Source organism: Rutidosis leptorrhynchoides, chromosome 5, assembly GCF_046630445.1.
Source record: "Rutidosis leptorrhynchoides isolate AG116_Rl617_1_P2 chromosome 5, CSIRO_AGI_Rlap_v1, whole genome shotgun sequence".
NCBI lineage: Eukaryota > Viridiplantae > Streptophyta > Magnoliopsida > Asterales > Asteraceae > Rutidosis > Rutidosis leptorrhynchoides.
Window position 1 is genome coordinate 99737977 of NC_092337.1, and position 22306 is coordinate 99760282.

Below are 22306 nucleotides of genomic sequence, written 5' to 3' on the forward strand. Positions count from 1 at the left end.
CATACGAGTAGAATTGTTGATGAAACTGAACGAGGATGTAATTGTAAGTATTTTTGTTAAGTATAAGTATTTTGATAAGTGTCTTGAAGTTTTTCAAAAGGGTATGAATACATATTAAAACACTACATGTATATACATTTTAACTGAGTCGTTAAGTCATCGTTAGTCGTTACATGTAAATGTTGTTTTGAAACCTTTAGGTTAACGATCTTGTTGAATGTTGTTAACCCATTATTTATTATAACAAATGAGATGTTAAATTTTTATATTATCATGATATTATGATATATAATATATCTTAGTATGATATATATACAGTTAAATGTCGTTACAACGATAATCGTTACATATATGTCTCGTTTCGAAATCATTAAGTTAGTAGTCTTATTTTTACATATGTATTTCATTGTTAATACACTTAATAATATATTTACTTATCATTTAACATAATTAACCAAGTGTATCAATATCTTAATATGATTCACATGTACCTAGTAAGACGTTGTTATAACGATAATCGTTATATATATCATTTTCGAGTTTCTTAAATTAATAGTCTCATTTTTATGTATATAACTCATTGTTAAAATACCTAATGAGATACATACTTATAATAAAATCATGTTAACTATATATATAACCATATATATGTCATCGTATAGTTTTTACAAGTTTTAACGTTCGTGAATCACCGGTCAACTTGGGTGGTCAATTGTCTATATGAAACCTATTTCAATTAATCAAGTCTTAACAAGTTTGATTGCTTAACATGTTGGAAACACTTAATCATGTAAATAACAATTTCATTTAATATATATATAAACATGGAAAAGTTCGGGTCACTACAGTACCTACCCGTTAAATAAATATCGTCCCGAAATTTTAAGCAGTTGGAGGTGTTGACATATCTTCTGGAAATAAATGCGGGTATTTCTTCTTCATCTGATCTTCTCGTTCCCAGGTGAACTCGGGTCCTCTACGAGCATTCCATCGAACCTTAACAATTGGTATCTTGTTTTGCTTAAGTCTTTTAACCTCACGATCCATTATTTCGACGGGTTCTTCGATAAATTGAAGTTTTTCGTTGATTTGGATTTCATCTGACGGAATAGTGAGATCTTCTTTAGCAAAACATTTCTTCAAATTCGAGACATGGAAAGTGTTATGTACAGCCGCGAGTTGTTGAGGTAACTCAAGTCGGTAAGCTACTGGTCCGACACGATCAATAATCTTGAATGGTCCAATATACCTTGGATTTAATTTTCCTCGTTTACCAAATCGAACAACGCCTTTCTAAGGTGCAACTTTAAGCATGACCATCTCTCCAATTTCAAATTCTATATCTTTTCTTTTTATGTCAGCGTAGCTCTTTTGTCGACTTTGGGCGGTTTTCAACCGTTGTTGAATTTGGATGATCTTCTCGGTAGTTTCTTGTATTATCTCCTGACCCGTAATCTGTCTATCCCCCACTTCACTCCAACAAATCGGAGACCTGCACTTTCTACCATAAAGTGCTTTAAATGGCACCATCTCAATGCTTGAATGGTAGCTGTTGTTGTAGGAAAATTCTGCTAACAGAAGGTGTCGATCCCAACTGTTTCTGAAATCAATAACACATGCTCGTAGCATATCTTCAAGCATTTGTATCGTCCTTTCACTCTGCCCATCAGTTTGTGGATGATAGGCAGTACTCATGTCTAGACGAGTTCCTAATGCTTGCTGTAATGTCTGCCAGAATCTTGAAATAAATCTGCCATCCCTATCAGAGATAATAGAGATTGGTATTCCATGTCTGGAGACGACTTCCTTCAAATACAGTCGTGCTAACTTCTCCATCTTGTCATCTTCTCTTATTGGCAGGAAGTGTGCTGATTTGGTGAGACGATCAACTATTACCCAAATAGTATCAAAACCACTTGCAGTCCTTGGCAATTTAGTGATGAAATCCATGGTAATGTTTTCCCATTTCCATTCCAGGATTTCGGGTTGTTGAAGTAGACCTGATGGTTTCTGATGCTCAGCTTTGACCTTAGAACACGTCAAACATTCTCCTACGTATTTAGCAACATCGACTTTCATACCCGGCCACCAAAAATGTTTCTTGAGATCCTTGTACATCTTCCCCGTTCCAGGATGTATTGAGTATCTGGTTTTATGAGCTTCTCTAAGTACCATTTCTCTCATATCTCCAAATTTTGGTACCCAAATCCTTTCAGCCCTATACCGGGTTCCGTCTTCCCGAATATTAAGATGCTTCTCCGATTCTTTGGGTATTTCATCCTTTAAATTTCCCTCTTTTAAAACTCCTTGTTGCGCCTCTTTTAATATGTATTCATACACTTTTGAAAGACTTAAAGACACTTATCAAAATACTTCTACTTAACAAAAATGCTTACAATTACATCCTCGTTCAGTGTCATCAACAATTCTACTCGTATGCACCCGTATTCGTACTCGTACAATACACAGCTTTTAGATGTATGTACTATTGATATATACACTCCAATGATCAGCTCTTAGAAGCCCATGTGATTCACCTAACACATGTGGGAACCATCATTTGGCAACTAGCATGAAATATCTCATAAAATTACAAAAATATGAGTAATCATTCATGACTTATTTACATGAAAACAAAATTACATATCCTTTATATCTAATCCATACACCAACGACCAAAAACACCTACAAACACTTTCATTCTTCAATTTTCTTCATCTAATTGATCTCTCTCAAGTTCTATCTTCAAGTTCTAAGTGTTCTTCATAAATTCCAAAAGTTCTAGTTTCATAAAATCAAGAATACTTCCAAGATTGCAAGTTTACTTCCAAGTTTTCTAAATCCATTTCAAGTAATCATCCAAGATCAAGAAACCTTTGTTACTTACAGTAGGTTATCTTTCTAATACAAAGTAATAATCATATTCAAACTTTAATTCAATTTCTATAACTATAACAATCTTATTTCGAGTGGAAATCTTACTTGAAATTGTTTTCGTGTCATGATTCTGCTTCAAGAACTTTCAAGCCATCCAAGGATCCTTTGAAGCTAGATCTATTTTTCTCATTTCTAGTAGGTTTATCCAAGGAACTTGAGGTAGTAATGATGTTCATAATATCATTCTATTCATACATATAAAGCTATCTTATTCGAAGGTTTAAACTTGTAATCACTAGAACATAGTTTAGTTAATTCTAAACTTGTTCGCAAATAAAAGTTAATCCTTCTAACTTGACTTTTAAAATCAACTAAACACATGTTCTATATCTATATGATATGCTAACTTAATGATTTAAAACCTGGAAACACGAAAAACACCGTAAAATCAGATTTACGCCGTCGTAGTAACACCGCGGGCTGTTTTGGGTTAGTTAATTAAAAACTATGATAAACTTTGATTTAAAAGTTGTTATTCTGGAAAAATGATTTTTATTATGAACATGAAACTATATCCAAAAATTATGGTTAAACTCAAAGTGGAAGTATGTTTTCTAAAATGGTCGTCTAGACGTCGTTCTTTCGACTGAAATGACTACCTTTACAAAAATGACTTGTAACTTATTTTTCTGACTATAAACCTATACCTTTTCTGTTTAGATTCATAAAATAGAGTTCAATATGAAACCATAGCAATTTGATTCACTCAAAACGGATTTAAAATGAAGAAGTTATGGGTAAAACAAGATTGGATAATTTTTCTCATTTTAGCTACGTGAAAATTGGTAACAAATCTATTCCAACCATAACTTAATCAATTTGTATTGTATATTATGTAATCTTGAGATACCATAGACACGTATACAATGTTTCGACCTATCATGTCGACACATTTATATATATTTCGGAACAACCATAGACACTCTATATGTGAATGTTGGAGTTAGCTATACAGGGTTGAGGTTGATTCCAAAATATATATAGTTTGAGTTGTGATCAATACTGAGATACGTATACACTGGGTCGTGGATTGATTCAAGATATTTATCGATTTATTTCTGTACATCTAACTGTGGACAACTAGTTGTAGGTTATTAACGAGGACAGCTGACTTAATAAACTTAAAACATCAAAATATATTAAAAGTGTTGTAAATATATTTTGAACATACTTTGATATATATGTATATATTGTTATAGGTTCGTGAATCAACCAGTGGCCAAGTCTTACTTCCTGACGAAGTAAAAATCTGTGAAAGTGAGTTATAGTCCCACTTTTAAAATCTAATATTTTTGGGATGAGAATACATGCAGGTTTTATAAATGATTTACAAAATAGACACAAGTACATGAAACTACATTCTATGGTTGAATTATCGAAATCGAATATGCCCCTTTTTATTAAGTCTGGTAATCTAAGAATTAGGGAACAGACACCCTAATTGATGCGAATCCTAAAGATAGATCTATTGGGCCTAACAAACCCCATCCAAAGTACCGGATGCTTTAGTTCTTCGATATTTATATCATATCCGAAGGGTGTCCCGGAATGATGGAGATATTCTTATATATGCATCTTGTTAATGTCGGTTACCAGGTGTTCACCATATGAATGATTTTTATCTCTATGTATGGGATGTATATTGAAATATGAAATCTTGTGGTCTATTGTTATGATTTGATATATATAGGTTAAACCTATAACTCACCAATATTTTTGTTGACGTTTAAAGCATGTTTATTCTCAGGTGAATACTAAGAGCTTCCGCTGTTGCATACTAAAATAAGGACAAGATTTGGAGTCCATGTTTGTATGATATTGTCTAAAAACTGCATTCAAGAAACTGATTTCGATGTAACATATTTGTATTGTAAACCATTATGTAATGGTCGTGTGTAAACAGGATATTTTAGATTATCATTATTTGATAATCTACGTTAAGATTTTTAAACCTTTATTTATGAAATAAAGGTTATGGTTTGTTTTAAAAATGAATGCAGTCTTTGAAAAATGTCTCATATAGAGGTCAAAACCTCGCAACGAAATCAACTAATATGGAACGTTTTTAATCAATAAGAACGGGACATTTCAATTACTGCATATAGAGTGTCTATGGTGATTCCAAATTATATATATATATATATATATATATATATATATATATATATATATATATATATATATATATATATATATATATATATATATATATATGCGTCGATATGATATGTCAAAACCTTGTATACGTGTCCCGATATTTAAAGAGCGTAAAATAAATAACAGAAATTAAATGACGATAAATAAAGTGCGTAAAGTAAATAACAGAAATTAAATGACGATAAATAAAATTGCGAGAATGTAAATTGCGATAAATAAAATGTAATCAGTTAGCTAGGAACAATTAGCTAGGAACAGTTAGCGTGGATTCTTAACAAAATTCCTCATAGTTAATTTGTCTGTTTCTAACAAATTTTATTTTGTCAAATGTTTTCTTCATTATGCCACTTGTTGGATTCTGATAAATCAAAATCCCAATATGAAATTGGATGAACATGGTTATCTTGTGGTGAACGGATTTGTATATCGGTGGATGTAAGTAGGATAGTAAATGACTATTGAATCTGATTCGAAGAATGTACAGTGAAACTTATTAATGTGAAATCTAAATATTCCTCGGGTATTACCTACCCGTTAAAATATTTTCATCATTAACAGTTTGTACAAAAGAATTATTAATTACAATCATTATGAAAAAATATATATACATATATATTTTCTTCAGATGTAATCATGGATTTAATGAGTTAATATGATATTAAACTCATTTGATTTACGGTTACAACTAAAGTACATAATCTCTAAAACATTAAAAATTATATAATCGTCATGTAGAACGAAGATAAACGATGTAGAAGGATTCGTAGAACGATGATTATGCTCGAGGTACAAAATGAGATGTTGAGGAGTAGATTGTTGATGGTACTGTTGGTGCCGGTGATGTTGTTGAAGCTGGTAAATTTTGCACCATATTTTTCAAGGCTACAACTCGGGCGCGAAGCTCGTTGTCTTATTACGCCGGGATGATTGTCGGTCGGAACGAGCGGATGAATAAGGTTTAGAATTGTGGATAAAATATAATCGTGTCGAGCTATTCTGGAAATGAGGCTGAAAATGGTGTCTCGGATAGGTTCGCCGGTAAGTGCTTCAGGTTCTTCGCCAAGAGTGCAAGTTGGTGGGTGGAAAGGATCGCCTTCTTCTCGTCCCCATCGTTTAAGTCAATTACGAACCCATCAGATGAATTGGTGATGGATGATTGGTTGATTCATTCTGGTGACACTGCTTTCAGAGCTTAGGTGAAACTCCATATCGGAATAGCTGTCGGAATAACTATCGGAATAGCTATCGAAATCTGAGGGACTCGAACTGGTTGAGGGATTCATCTCGAACGATCAGATGAAGGATTTTTTTGATAGGAAATAGATTATAGGATGTAGATTAGTACCCTGCATTACATAATTTACATATGCATATATAATACTAAAATCCCATAAGTTATGGAGGAATCTACGGAAACTGTCAGGAAAAGTCTACAGTAACAGATACGCTAAGATATGAATTTATCTATACACAGTCTATGCAATAGAGGCAGTAAGACGTGTCTAGACTTTAAGGATGATAAGCAAATAATTTTCGACACTAAATGATAAGCAAAACTTTTGACATGCAGACACGGTCGAAGTCCAGACTCACTGATGCATCTAAACAACTATCAGTTAGACACACTAATGCATGACCTGGTTCGCTAAGACCACCGCTCTGATACCAACTGAAATGCCCCGTCCTAATCCATCTGGACGAAGTCATCAACATTTGGTCCATTGCGATGATCGACTTCAAGTAATGTCTTTAAAATGAGCAAATGCACAGCGGAAGATTTCTTTAATACCATACTGTATTTTGTAGTAAAAATACATATAACGACATTGAACAACTGAACAATGCAGGGATGGACTCGAATTCACGAACCTATATCATTTGTATATATATATATATATATATATATATATATATATATATATATATATATATATATATATATATATATATATATATATATATATATATATATATATATATATATATATTAAACTTATAATCATAATTAAACAATTTATATATATTTTGATTATATATAAAGATTAATACTAAAATTTTAATATTATATATAATATGTTATAATACTTATTTGATATGTAATTACATTATATCAATATAATTAATATTATTTTAGTTGCAACATGATTTGATGTAATATTAATATACTTAGTTAATAACTATGTTTTTATATAATTTATTTTATTTGCAAAAATAGTTATGATGATAATACTAATAAAGATAATAATAATAGTTATAATTTTAACAACACCTTTAAAACTTTCATTTTTATAGATATAATAGTTTTTATAATAATAACACTGATAATACTAATAATAATAATGATATACTAATAATACTGATATAATAATAATATTAGTAATGGTAGTAATAATGATTTATAAATGATATTACTAGTAATATTAATGTAAATATCCTAAATTATATTATTAATCATTTTGTTAATAATAATATTTATTATAATAACAATATTGATAATTAATAACAATAATCATATTAATAATAGTAATAACAATAATAGTAATAATCAAATTAATAACAATAATAATAATAATAACAATAACAATAACAATAACAATAACAATAACAATAACAATAACAATAACAATAACAATAATAATAATAATAATAATAATAATAATAATAATAATAATAATCATAATAATAATAATAATAATAATAATAATAATAATAATAATAATAATAATAATAATAATAATAATAATAATAATAATAATAATAATAATAATAATAATAGTAGTAGTAGTAGTAGAATTAAAATTAGGAAAGTATACCCTTTCAATAGAAAATCCTGTAAAAAGAATAATGCATACGGGACTCGAACCCGAGACCTCTCGCTTCCCGACAAACCCCCTTAACCATGCTTCCAATCCTTTCTTTTCTGATTTAAACTCAAATAAATTAAATATAACATCGTCTGATTACACCACTTCTTTCTTTATGATACCAGGAATCGAACCAGGATCAAATCCAAGTATCAATGAATCAATTAATTAGTTTTAGGATAATTAAACAAAATGGAATCGATCATCAACCAGTTGTGGTATTGGAATTTAACAGATTAAATAAAAAAAAATTTAAAAACTGATGAAGAACACGTATTGTAACTCAATATTGGTTCTCGATTTAAACCGTTTTGGCTCATGATCACAACATAAATTATGTTTCAAATCCTTCCTACAAACTATAGGAATCATCAATTTAATCCAAATCAAAACAGAAGAGTCGAATTTTGATGAAGAACAAAAGTTGACTTTTTGATTTTAAAACTTTGACCTTGAAATTTGAATTCAATATAAGGAATTGAATTCTGAAACTTTGCAGAAAGTATCATAGCATGATTTAGATTATTTCTGCATTTCTAGATTTTAACAATCAATACAAATTCATGATTTTTATAAAATGAAGTAGAAACAGGGAAGTCGACTGGTACAGGTTTCTGTTTTGATTTTTATTCAATAAAATGGATTGATTAATCTTGATAATTTAGAATGGTAGTGAATAATTGAGTAATGGTGAGAGTAACGAACGACACCCTTTGAATTTTATGGCCAATTAACTTGTCTGATTCCATTAAATCAAGAACAGGAAGAAAAAGAAAATAAATAAAAAAATAGAAAGCTGACACAGATTACAACTGATTTGTTTGTTACTGCAATATATGGAATAAATTCGTACTGGATTGCGAACATAAAGTAAAAATTTCTACAGCTCGATTTTGACTTGAAACTGAACTGAATCCTTTATCTATAAATATGTATTTTATTTATATTTTTTTATAAATAAGAAGTCGTATTTATTTAGGTATATACATATATATCTATATATGTATTTATATATTTATGTAATTAGGTAATTCTGTATTTATATAACAGCACATCGAATATATCTATATTTATATCTTAAATAATAATACTAATTATACAACCTTTATATTAAATCTTAATTTTTAATAACAATGGAATTAATATAAATAAATTAATAGTAATGATAATAATATCAATAATCCTAATAAATATATTAATTATGATAATAAATAATAATGATACTAATAATCATAAAAATGAGAATTTTATTAAGTTTAAAGGTAATAATCATAATAAAGATGATAACGATAATTTTTATTAATAATGCTTTCATTAACACTAACTATGATAATATGAATATTATTAATGATAATAATATTAATAATAACACTAATATAACAACTTATGCATTTCAAAATTTTATATAGATTCACTTATATAATAAAGATAATAATATTACTAATACAAGTATTACTATTAATGTTAACAATAATAATTTTTAATCATAACACTTAATAATATGATAACTTATACCTATCAAATTTTTATATTTTATGTATAATAATATTAATACTACAAATATTAATACTAACATTTATAATTAAAGTAAGGTTAGTAATATTACTTTAATATTTTAATTTGTACTTAGTCTTTATTATTAGTATGATATAATAACATATACTTAATATTTAGTATTTATACATTTTATATATACATACAACATTATGAATAGATTCATATATATTCATATATATATATATATATATATATATATATATATATATATATATATATATATATATATATATATATATATATATATATATATATGTATTTATTTTAATAGCAAACTCATTATTTTATATACTACTTTACATATTCAACTCGATTGATTTAATTGTATTACATTTTAAATTATGTTTCATTACTCCTAAATATTATACATGCATATATATATTTATTTACAAACAATTGTTCGTGAATCGTCGGGAATAGTCAAAGGTCAAATGAATTCATAAAACAGTTCAAAGATTTTGAGACTCAACATTACAGACTTTGCTTATCGTGTTGGAAACATATAAAGATCAAGTTTAAATTTCGTCGGAAATTCCCGGGTCGTCACAGGCTGTTCTATGTTCAAAACTCAATGGGGTCCCAAAAATTTATTCGATAACTTTCTTGCGTAAAATATTGAATGTGTCGGGTCAAATCGAGTCGGGTCGGGTCGCGCCCAAAACACAAATATAAAATTGAATAATACTCGTAAAATATAAGGTTATTCATATGCAGTATCAATTAATGGCATATACAGTAGCAATTTCACATTATCAATGTCAAAGTAGCAATTGTCTATACAGTAGCAAATTTACAATAGTATATTAATCCATGTCCAATAGTTAGGTAGTTATGAGTGATGCGATTAGGGATTCATGTACAGTAACTATTATAAATATATTTGTCATTACACATACATCTTAATTGCAACCATATAATGAATTTATTATGATTACTCACAATAAAACATGTATATCTCAACATAAAAATTACACATAATTATCATAATATATGTTTGATAATAAATTTAACAAATTATGTTCATTATTAGACTAACATTAATACATTACACATTCTGGTGGAAGAATTTTAAATTACGTCATGTTATATTACGTTTATGTTTCCATTATATATTTGAAAATATTATAAGATTTATTAAATATCCAATGGATATCCATTAACCAGCTTAATTCACTAGATATTGATATAGATGGTTGAACTAAATTTAAATGAATATGAATATGGATATGGATAACAAAAAACTAAATGGATATGGATATGGATAAAAAAAACAAAATGGACCCGATCCATTGACATCCTTAGGATAATGGATTGGAGATAGAACCGCAAAAATTGTGATGTAGAAGAAAGTAAAAAAGAATTAGAATAGGAATTTGAAAAGAGTTTGTTTATTTTTATATCTAATATATTCAATGAACCATACTATAAAATTATAAGTTGGTTAATTTCAAACACTTTAGTCCAAACTATTAAACTACAATCTCTAAAAATTTATGGGGTCTCATTATTATATTTAGTGGTGTCCTATATAAAAAAACAAAAATTTTGTGATAAATTTTGAAAAACTAGTGGTGTCACAGGACCCCGTACCTCATCACCTAAAGTCGCCACTGATAAGTAGGTAAAAAAAAATATGAGTCGCCAAGAAAACAGTAAAATTATATTTTCATGAGTTTCAAACTTGAATGAAGTTCAATTTAGACTCAAATGTTATATAAGAATAACGATATTATATACGTTTTAAAATTTTAAATTTTAACAAGTAACTGATCTTACACACTTGTTTATCTCAAGATAAAGTAGTCATGAAGGATTGATTTCTATATGTTCTTCCCAAGTAATAATTAATTGGTGTAGTAAATTTTGCAATATCTTTAGGTTAATATTCTATTAGAAGTAAGATAAAAATGGACACATCTTAAAAAATATATCATGTACTCCGTACAATAGTGGTGCGTCTTGTTTAGTTTTTTTGAAAAAAATTTGTTTTAAAAAATTTGAAAATTAAAAGAACATATTTAAACTTGTATTTAAGAGTATATATATATATATATATATATATATATATATATATATATATATATATATATATATATATATATATATATATATATATATATATATATATATATATATATATATATATAGTAGAGGGATCAAATGAGAACTTTTTTGTGTGAGAACCCTGAGAGCTAAAAAATACACTGAAATTCGAGTAAAAATGGGAAATTCGAGTAAAAAACTCCATATTCGAGCAAAAAATAGGACACGGACGAGCAAAAAACATGATAGTCGAGCAAAAATGGAGAAAGTCGAACAAAAAAAAAATAACAAGGACGAACAAAAATTTGATATTCGAACAAAAATTGTGATATTCGAACAAAAATGTGTTTTACATTTTTGAAATTCGAACGCAAAAATGTAGAACACATAGGTAGTCGAACAAAAATTTTGATATTCGAACAAAAATGTGTTCTACATTTTTTTTCGAATTGTTTTTTTTTTTTTTGCTCGGCTATGAAATTTTTGTTCATCCGTGTTTTGTATTTTTTCTCGAATTCCCCTTTTTTTGCTCGTCCGCCCCCTTTTTTGCTCGAATTTCAGTGTATTTTTGAGTTCCTAGAGTTCTCACACTAAAAAAGTTCTCACTGAATTCTATATATATATATATATATATATATATATATATATATATATATATATATATATATATATATAAAATACGTTTACATAAATTAAAAATACGATTACATAAATTAAAATATGAATTCAATAGTTCTCAATCGTGTCATCACTTACGTATCCTTCCTCGTCACTACTCTCGTTATTGTAGTTAGGATGAAAATTTTCATCTATGAATAAATGATACAACTCAATTTTGTTGTCGTGTATCTTGACTTCCTCTATGATTTCATACCATTTTTGCGGATGTTCAAGATATTCAAAATTATTTCGTGTAATCGTTGAAATACAAAACTTACGTGGGAGGAAAGATATTTCTTCAGTAAGAAAAGCACACGATATTTTTAAATCAAAGCCACGAACGTTTATATCATCAAACGATCTTTTCTCTTCATTCGTGTATGACTTTTTCCCTAGTCAAATTCACACCCAACATAGACGTCGATTGATATGATATCGTTATGTGAATTGTTATTGGATTGAGACATATTTTTTTGTTAATGGTAGGTTTATTTGTGTAAAATTTGGTAGAATTGTGATAGGAAAAAAGTTGGGCTTTAAAATATATTAATTTTTTATTTTTAGTAAAATTTCAACATTAATTTTTTGGAACCAATTATTACACGCCGCCACTTGTACCTAATGCCAGTGAGTTTCTCCGTAGGATAGCAACCCACACTCACGAGCAAACCAATGCCTTGTTACCTTATTTGGGGGCATGGGATTTCGTCCAACTTAGCACCCACGGCGTGAGTTTGCCTCCGTAACGTATGGTCTTAACGTACATCACATTGTGAAGAAAACACACAAAATTTGATGCTATCTTCTCTCTCTCTCTCTCTCTCTCTCTCTCTCTCTCTCTCTCTCTCTCTCTCTCTCTCTCTCTCTCTCTCTCTCTTGTAAACATTATATTTTTTGGACATTAGTTTGGGATCATCAGGGGACTTAACCATCTACTCGTTCATCTCTCGTAGTTGCATAACCCGCCCCTAACTACTGCCCTGGAGGAAACCCGGACCAACCCGAGGGCATGGCCGGTTAAAACCCCCTCCTCGGTAACCACCGTACTAAGCGAAAGGCGACCTGAGTGGATACTTCAGGTCAGGGATAACATTGAGTGCAATGTTGCCGCCCAGTGAAGTCGAACTCCTGACCTCTCGCTAAAAAAGAAAGACCACTACCAGTTCAGCTACAACTCAATGTTTCATGTAAACATTATTAATACACACTCTCACAATTTAAATCTTAAGCCTTCATTTTATCTCTCTCAAAAAAAAAAAAAAAAAAACAATTTTTCACTTCCATGATCAAATTTTGACCAACAAAAACTTCATTCAATGACATTTCAATTTCATTAGCCCTAAACCCATTTTCAACTTTTTTATTCTTTTCATCAGTTTTTGTCCCAAAATCATGGCACAAAGCTCTGTGGTAGTTACCATAGACAAATCAAGCAATATCTCATTAGTAGAACTGAATGATGTAGACACTTCTGTGTTTCTTGAAAAACAGAAAACAGCAAGCACAAAGCAGTTTTCTTGGACACTTTTGCTAAAAGCTCATAGAATTTTATGTTTTTTTCCATGGGTTGCAGTGGGTTTATCTAAAACTTTGGGTTCTGTTAAAAAAAGGATTGGTTTATTAGATAATGGGAGAGATGAATTTCAATATAAAGAAAGATTAATTTACAAGTTTATTAGAATATTTCTTGCAATTTCAATTCTTGCTTTGTGTTGTGAATTCATTGCTTATTATCATAAATGGGATTTGAATTTTATTCATGAATTAAATCCTAGTGAGTTTATGGGAAGTTTCCATTGGTCATATATGAGTTGGCTATCATTCAGAGCTAAATATCTTGCTCCATCAATTAAGATGCTATCACAATTTTGTGTTTTGTTATTTATGATCCAATCACTTGATAGATTTATACTTGGACTTAGGGTTTTTTTACATCAAGTTAAGGAACATAAAACCAAAAATTGATGAAGGTTATGACATTGAAGATGATTCAAGTTTTCCTATGGTTCTTGTCCAGATTCCCATGTGTAATGAAAGAGAGGTAAGCAATTGTTCATAATTTGTTGTAAATTTTTTTAGATTTATGAATTTTATATCTATTAGCTTAAAAAAGTTGCTTAATTTGGTTATGACAAATAGATAAAAGTTAAATTGGTCAAGTAAGGGTGCGTTTGATAAAACTGAATGATTTAGTGCTGAATGATTCAGAACTTGAATGGTCCAGAGCCTCTGAATAAGATTTGCTCTGAATGAAAATAAGCTGTTTGATAATCATTTAGAATAAACGATATGAACTGACTAAACTACCTTATTAACGTATGACATGAATAAAAAAATTCAATATACTTGGTAGTTAGGTGATCAGGATATGATTTGAGGAGAATATTATAGATAATTTAGGCTCTTAATGGTTAAGAGTGTGTTTCATCTCTGAATGATTCAGAGCTTAATTCTGAACCATTCAGCACCATATGTCATTCAGAGGTCAGAAATAAACGCACTGAATGCTGAATGGTTCAGCATTCAGTGCTGAACCATTCCATTAAGAGGTAAACAAACGCACCCCAAGTCTAGAAGCTAAATGTATTCAGGTGTTTGAATATGTTTTGAAAAGATGATTACTTAAGTCACAATTTTCATTTTTTCATGATTATCTCATTGCTAGAAGTTAAGTAGTAGTTTAATTGTAGACGCTAGGATCTTAGATCAAACGTTTATGCCTACTCTAGAGGCGGAATACACTAGATTTGGTTGAGCCGAATAATATTAACTCTTTCGGGATCGAAGAATCAAACCTCTAAGAGATTAGACCGATGCCCAGGGTTGCTATTCGGTTGGGGTGTGTATCTGACGAGAGCAGACGACCAGAGATACGGCTAAGATTGATTAGGGTCTGTAACCTATCAATGTAACCTGACATCTCTATTTATACTGATCTGCAGTGACCATCGGCCGATGGTCCTCGTCCCTCGTCCGATGGTGCCTTCCATTGGGAGATGGTATGAGCTTCCAACCAACAGCTCAAAACACATCCTAAGGTATTGGTTAACAAGATAAACATTAATAAGTAATAACCAACATTCAATGCAATTGTTCATACACGAAATGACTTAAATAAACATGTATCATACATAGAACTAGGGATTACAATAAATGCACCAACGTTAGTATTAGTTCATGATCAAATGGTTAAGTTATTTTGATATTCTTGTCAGTTGTCATATCAAATTATTCGTTAGATGGCGAATTCGCCAAATTTTTTACACCAACAAAACCTGCATAAGATTACCGATTTTGATCTATTAAAATATTTATATTTCCTTTTTTCTTCTGTTTTATGTACTAAAGGTTTATCAACAATCAATTGCGTCTGCTTGTCAACTGGATTGGCCAAAAGACAAGATCATGATTCAAGTTTTAGACGATTCAAGTGATGAACTTTTACAAAATTTGATCAGAAACGAAGTGAATTCATGGAGAGAAAAAGGTGTTAACATTATTTACAGACACAGGTTCATAAGAACAGGCTACAAAGCTGGAAATCTTCACTCAGCTATGTCTTGTGATTACGTTAAAAATTACGAGTTTGTTGCGATATTAGATGCTGATTTCCAGCCCAACCCTGATTTTCTTATGCTCACAGTCCCTCACTTTAAGGTAACAACAATCGCATCGATATTCAATATTAATAATAACAATTATATCCATTTCCTCTTTTTGGTTGATTAGTGATGTCAAAAGTCAGCCAATTTTATTCATTTGCATATGAATCAATTTGAGCAACAAGCTACAAAACTAGTCACATAAAAAAGTTACTGTACAAAATGTCTTTACGGCCTTACGGGTGAACCCAACCCAAATGGCATAAGAAACAAAATGTCTTTACGGCCTTACGGGTGAACCCAACCCAAATGGCATAAGAAAGTTACCATTTTGATCTGTACCCTTTTTGGCAAATTATGCAGTGCATCCCTACCAAAAGTGTTCAACTTTTTGTTGGGTTTATATTTACAGGGGAAACCAGATGTGGGTTTAGTTCAAGCAAGATGGTCGTTTGTGAATAAAGACGAAAATTTACTTACAAGGCTACAAAACATCCATTTGTGCTTCCATTTTGAGGTTGAACAACAAGTAAACGGCCATTTTCTCAGTTTCTTTGGGTTCAATGGGACCGCTGGTGTTTGGAGGATCAAATCTTTGGAAGAATCCGGTGGCTGGCTCGAAAGAACGACAGTCGAAGATATGGACATTGCGGTCCGGGCTCATTTGCGTGGATGGAAATTTATTTATGTAAATGATGTTAAAGTCCTGTGTGAATTGCCCGAGTCTTATGAAGCTTATAAGAAACAGCAACATCGATGGCATTCAGGTCCTATGCAACTTTTTAGACTTTGTCTCCCCGCTATCCTTAAATCCAAGGTTCGTTTTATGTTTCATTTGATTCATATCTTACGTGCGTGTAATCGTTATAGTCAAAACGTTTTTGTAACCGAGTCAACTGAGACTCGATGTTGGTATTTGAACCCGTTTCTTGTAAAAATAACTGCTCGTATGTTGACCAAGTTTGACTTTGACCGAGTTTGACTTTGACCGAGTTTTGGCCGATTTGACCCTATTCGATTTGACTCTAAACTTTAGAATTCCATTTTTTCTCAAAAAGGTTGATAAAAAATGACGTTATATATGAAAAGGGTCAAATGAGTCAAAATAGTTGAAAGTTTCTGATCCCTGTAACTCGGTTTAATCCACATGTTTCTACGAATAACCATTTCCAGTTGTTCTTTTTGCAGATATGCAAATGGAAAAAGGCAAATTTGATCTTTTTGTTCTTTCTCTTAAGGAAGTTAATTCTACCGTTCTACTCATTTACACTCTTCTGCGTTATCCTCCCGTTAACCATGTTCATACCAGAAGCTAAACTGCCGATTTGGGTCATATGTTACGTACCTACAACCATGTCCATTTTAAACATTCTACCAGCACCACAAGCATTACCTTTCTTAATGCCATATTTACCATTTGAAAACACAATGTCGGTAACAAAATTCAACGCTATGGTTTCCGGATTGTTCCAGCTCGGAAGCGCGCACGAATGGGTCGTAACCAAAAAAACCGGCAGGTCATCCGAATCCGACCTGTTAGCTTTCGCCGAGCGAGAATCAAAAAGTTCCAGCGACAAAAAAATCCAAAGACGATCATCAGAATCTGGGCTCGAAATGTTAAGAAAACTAGAAGAGCAAGAAGCTCCGGTTGCGCCCAAGAAAAAGAACCGAATCTACAGAAAAGAACTTGCGCTCGCGTTTTTACTATTGACTGCTGCAACGCGAAGTCTGTTATCTGCGCACGGGATACATTTCTACTTCTTGTTGTTTCAAGGACTTTCATTTCTAGCCGTCGGATTAGATTTGATCGGCGAGCAAGTGGAGTAAGTTGTTATGCAGAGATGTCGTGTTATACAAGGTTTATCAAATGCAGGGCTTCGGGCCGGTTTGGGTTGGGTCGGTTCGTGCAGGGTTCGGTAGAATGGTCCTGTGGTGATGAACACAGGATGATTTTTGAGAGACATAATATTAGAGTTTTTTTATTATAATTTTTGATTTAATTTATTTCAACTCTTCTGAGAAAAGTTAAATCTATTTAATAATTGTTTTTAACGAGGGGGTGAGCCGCACGGTGCTGCGGGACGATTTGCGTTAACGATATGGTTATAATCTACATAATAGTTAAGACTATAATTAGGTTGTTACAAAGTAGTTTACATCAACGTGTATTGGTTACACGGTAAAAAAATTTAAGTTGGTGCTACATTAAATCTACTGTACATATTTTTAACTCAAAAGGCAGTAGACATGTAGCTTAAGTAGGTAACGCAACGGTGATATTAACGTTTGAGAAAGAGTGGCACAAAAGCTAAACACTACATGTGGTCTCATAACGATAATCTAATGAGACTCTAAAAAACACAGTAACCAAGTACATTAATCAAATAAACTACTATAGCTAATCTACTCAAGTGCCTAACTACAAAAAACTATCAAAAAATGTTTCTCCGTAAACATTAACAACATAGTACCTGTATTTTTTTGCCGAGCAAGCGTACTACTGGATGGCAACTCCTATTGAACCCGAGATTATAAACATGAAAGCCACATCATCCACTCGTGAAAGCCACGTCACCCACTCGTGGAAGGGGTAGACAGGTGGCGAACTCCCAAAATTATTAAGTAAAAGAAAAGGGTATTTCGAACCTTCGCCACAACCACGCCTGGTAAACGCGTTTACCAACTCATCTGAAATCCTTTCGGTTTTAAAAAAATAAACAATATTGGAGCAACTATTGTGAATGGGTCTTACCTACCTATTAAAATCAAATGTGTTTGCATATGTTCCCATCCCTAAGTACCTTCAGCAGCAAAAGTGATGTAAATTCAACTGAACTTTAACCTGTGATGACATAAAACTGTAAATCTAATATCATTCAGCTCCACATTCCAAGTACCTTCACTGGAAATTGACCACATATTTGACTTAGCAAGACATAACTGTAAATCTAATATTCAGCTCCACATTCCAAGTGCAAGTAATTCTGTTAAGAAACAATTCATAACTACTAAAATATGTATCTAATATCCTTCTATGATTAGAACTGCAGTAATGACACATCAGATCATACTAAAATTACCAATAACAATGGATCACATAATAGTACAACTTCTGATCCTTCCAAAAATGTCATTTGACTATATTTGGTCAAACCTGAACAAATTATCAATCCCATAACTTTAGAAATTTTGAAACTCTTGGGATCACATTGAACAGAAGTACCACAACATCAATTAACATTTGGTCGAGACTGCAACCATACACATTAAGTACTGCAGTTGAATAAGCAGAGTCAAACATGAAGCATTACATAGTGAAACACACAAAAGAAATACTCTGTAACTAAATAGCCAAAACGGATCGGTAAAGGAAGAAGGCAAGGATTCATGAAACATAAATTCTAGATATAGAATAAACAAATTTACATAATCACATTATAACTTTCCTCAAAACACCATATTAGCTAAACTGCCTAACTTTTTGCATGCTACTAAAAATAAGTAACTTTTTCTAATTAAATCATATCTTAAACAATACCATATAGAATAAATTATTTTTTAAAAGACGAGTATTCGGCATCGAATACTCTAATTTGCCACGAACACACACGCTTTCGGGAGGAAACCTGAATCATATTGCAGGAACCCGATCCTTAAACCATGGACCGGGTTTGAATCCTGAATGGATCCAGGAGAAAACCCCTCGGGGTCAATCTGGAACTCCATCTTTCAGACAGATTGATTGATTAATAGAATGGGCAAAGCGATGCTCGAACCCATGACCTAAACCCCAAGCCCCACACACAAGGTGTGAGGATACCACTGAGAATAAAATTCTTGAACAAAGAATAAAAACACAACCACAAACAGTAACTTCAAACAAAAACCATCCATATATAGAATATTTGAAGGACGGCTAGTTCAAAGACGGGGTCCTGAACTCAGCTGAAGCGCTGCCAAGTCCAAAGGCATCGGCAAAGCACCCCTACAAAGCAACAAAAGTTAGTCAATGATAGGTAAAAGGTAAAAGGTAGAAGGTTTTCCCTGTTTGGGCTACCCGGGAGGGCGAGTAAAATTACCGAAATACCGAAACCGAACCAGTACCGTACTGGTAGCGGTACCGAAAACGGTACCAATCGGTATTCGGTATCGGTTTCGATTCCTTGAATTTGGCATTTTCGGTTTCGGTACGGTACAAGTATTTTTTCGGGAAATCGGTATTGGTAACGAATTTATTGATTTGTAGGTAATAGCTTATATGGGTACCAAATTTATTGATTTGTACCCAGTAGGTACAATACCGAATAGTCAAAACTCAAAACTACATCTTATTATCGTTTAAACATATAGTTGATAATATTAAAGTATCGAATAGTGGAAAAAAATATATAAAAAATACCGAATAGCATATAATACGAATAGTGAAAATTATATAAAAATCAATTTTTTCGGTACCATAAGGTACAATACCGAAAATACCGGTACCGATTTCGGTATTCGGTACGGTATTCGGTTCTCGATTATCCTTATTTTTGGTATCGGTACGGTATGGTACCTGTACCGATCTCATCCCTAGTTTCCAACCCATCTCTGGCTACCACTAAATATTCGTCCTAGACGGGATTCGAACCTGAGACTTCTTGCAAGGAACTCAAGGCCCAACCACTTGGGCTATCTAGTGATGGTTAAAAGTTAGTCAATGATAATCAAAAGTATTTCTAATGCCTAAAATAACAAAGAAAAATTGTAGACTGAAGCATAGAATAGCCAATGAGCAACAGAACTTAGTCAATAATTACCAACAATAGTTCTATTGCCTAACATAACAATGAATGATCATAGACTGAAGCACAAAACAGCCAACGAACAAAAGGCAATTGGGATGTAGGTAAACGCAGTGTTGTAATCAGCAGCCGCCTCGGCCGTTGCGGCGGCCAGTGTGGCTTTTTTTGATTAGTCCGTCCCGACTCGAAAAAAAAGTCTAATAAGGAGGTCAACGGTCAAAAGTCGGGAAATGTACAGTCAATGCCAGTTAAAGGTTGACTTTTTTGTATCCATTAAAGAAAAAATAATAAATAAATTAGGTTCCTAGTCCTAGAAAACATCATAAAAAACCTATATATTGTGTAAATTACGACAACATCATCTTATTTGTAAATCCTTTATTTTTAAAATATCCATACTTAAAATATTTATGTCTGAGATATCAATATCCAACGTATTTATATTTGAAAGTCAACGTTGGTCAACTCTTGACTCGTCCCCCGCCGCGTTCCCGTCTCGACCGACTCATCCATCTAAGGTCTACACCGACGCGTTCCCGACTCGCGTCTTTTAAAATCTTGGGTAAATGAAATTTACTATTTAACGTAACGGCCACCACTACCCACCACAATCGCAATTGAATCCCAGCAAGTACGGAATAAAACCACATTCAATCTCTGCCATAACAACAAAAGTTACCTATTGCAAGTGAATATACATATCAAAATTAACAAAAAATTAAGGGATTTAGTATTTACCAAACGCGATGGTGACAGTTCGTGGTGAATCGCAAACCCTAATTTTCCGACGGTGAACATAGCGGTTACAACAACAATAGCCTAGATTTGCGATTTATCTAAAACCTTGTTGATTTTAGATGCGCAGATTTGCAGGTGAACCATGAAAACTTCACTAGCCCGTTCTCAACCACCAGAATAACACCTGGTTACCCTGGTCAAATCTAAAAGAAAGGGCAATTAGAAATATATTTGCCCAGTTTGTGTTATAAGTGCAATCAATACGAAAAATTAGATAGACATTTTGTGATTGTATTTCGAGTTAAAACGCAAGTTGTTGAACGTTCTTATCTAAAACGTGTGTATTCTGAGTAACTAAAACATCACCTACTTGACTACCCAGTTAAAATATTACGTAGATGCCACCTACTTAGACACTACTTAGCCATAATGCTATTTAATGTTTCAATTGCCATGTTAACCTTCATTTTAAACAACACTTGATTCATTTATATTTATTTTTCATTCGGTACACCAACTTTTTATCTTCCGTTTAATTATATAATAAGTTATCAACAACAAACAAACTTAACAAAGCACAATTAATGACAAAAAATGTATGTGTGTAAAGCATTGAGTAACAAAAAACATGTAACTTTTCGTGTTCTCCTCCTTAAACCCTAAGACCACTCCCAATGGTCCGCCCTCAATCCCTTCCTCACCATTCTTCCTCGAGGGCTCCATTGGCATTGGTGTGCCCTCCCAAGCCCTCAGTCCGCCCTCACAAGATTCGCCCTCATCTGTTTCTTCCCCAAGCATCTTCCAGCACGAGATCATTTTTTCTTTCTTTTTTTCTTTGCTTTATTTACTTGTACTTTAGCATAAACAACCTTGTACATTACTTATTTAATTAATTTTGTGGGGTATGTGATTGGGAGGAAGTATGTCATGGTTGGCAATGATGTGTCCTGAGAGTGTTATGAGA

At 31.8% G+C, this 22306-nt stretch overlaps 1 long non-coding RNA gene and 1 pseudogene across 2 annotated transcripts; one reads left to right on the forward strand and one right to left on the reverse strand.

The window, feature by feature from the left end:
* Positions 1–13610: 13610 nt before the first annotated feature.
* LOC139847132 (xyloglucan glycosyltransferase 4-like) lies at positions 13611–17647 on the forward strand (annotated as a pseudogene).
* Positions 17648–18112: 465 nt separating this feature from the next.
* On the reverse strand, positions 18113–21668 carry LOC139847777 (uncharacterized). Of its 2 annotated transcripts, none has more exons than XR_011759673.1 (3): positions 21343–21668; positions 18577–21261; positions 18113–18483 (listed from the first exon to the last, which is right to left on the reverse strand). It is a non-coding gene; the product is annotated as an uncharacterized lncRNA (long non-coding RNA). The 2 variants fall into 2 exon arrangements; XR_011759674.1 differs by having other exon boundaries at positions 18573–21261.
* Positions 21669–22306: the final 638 nt, after the last annotated feature.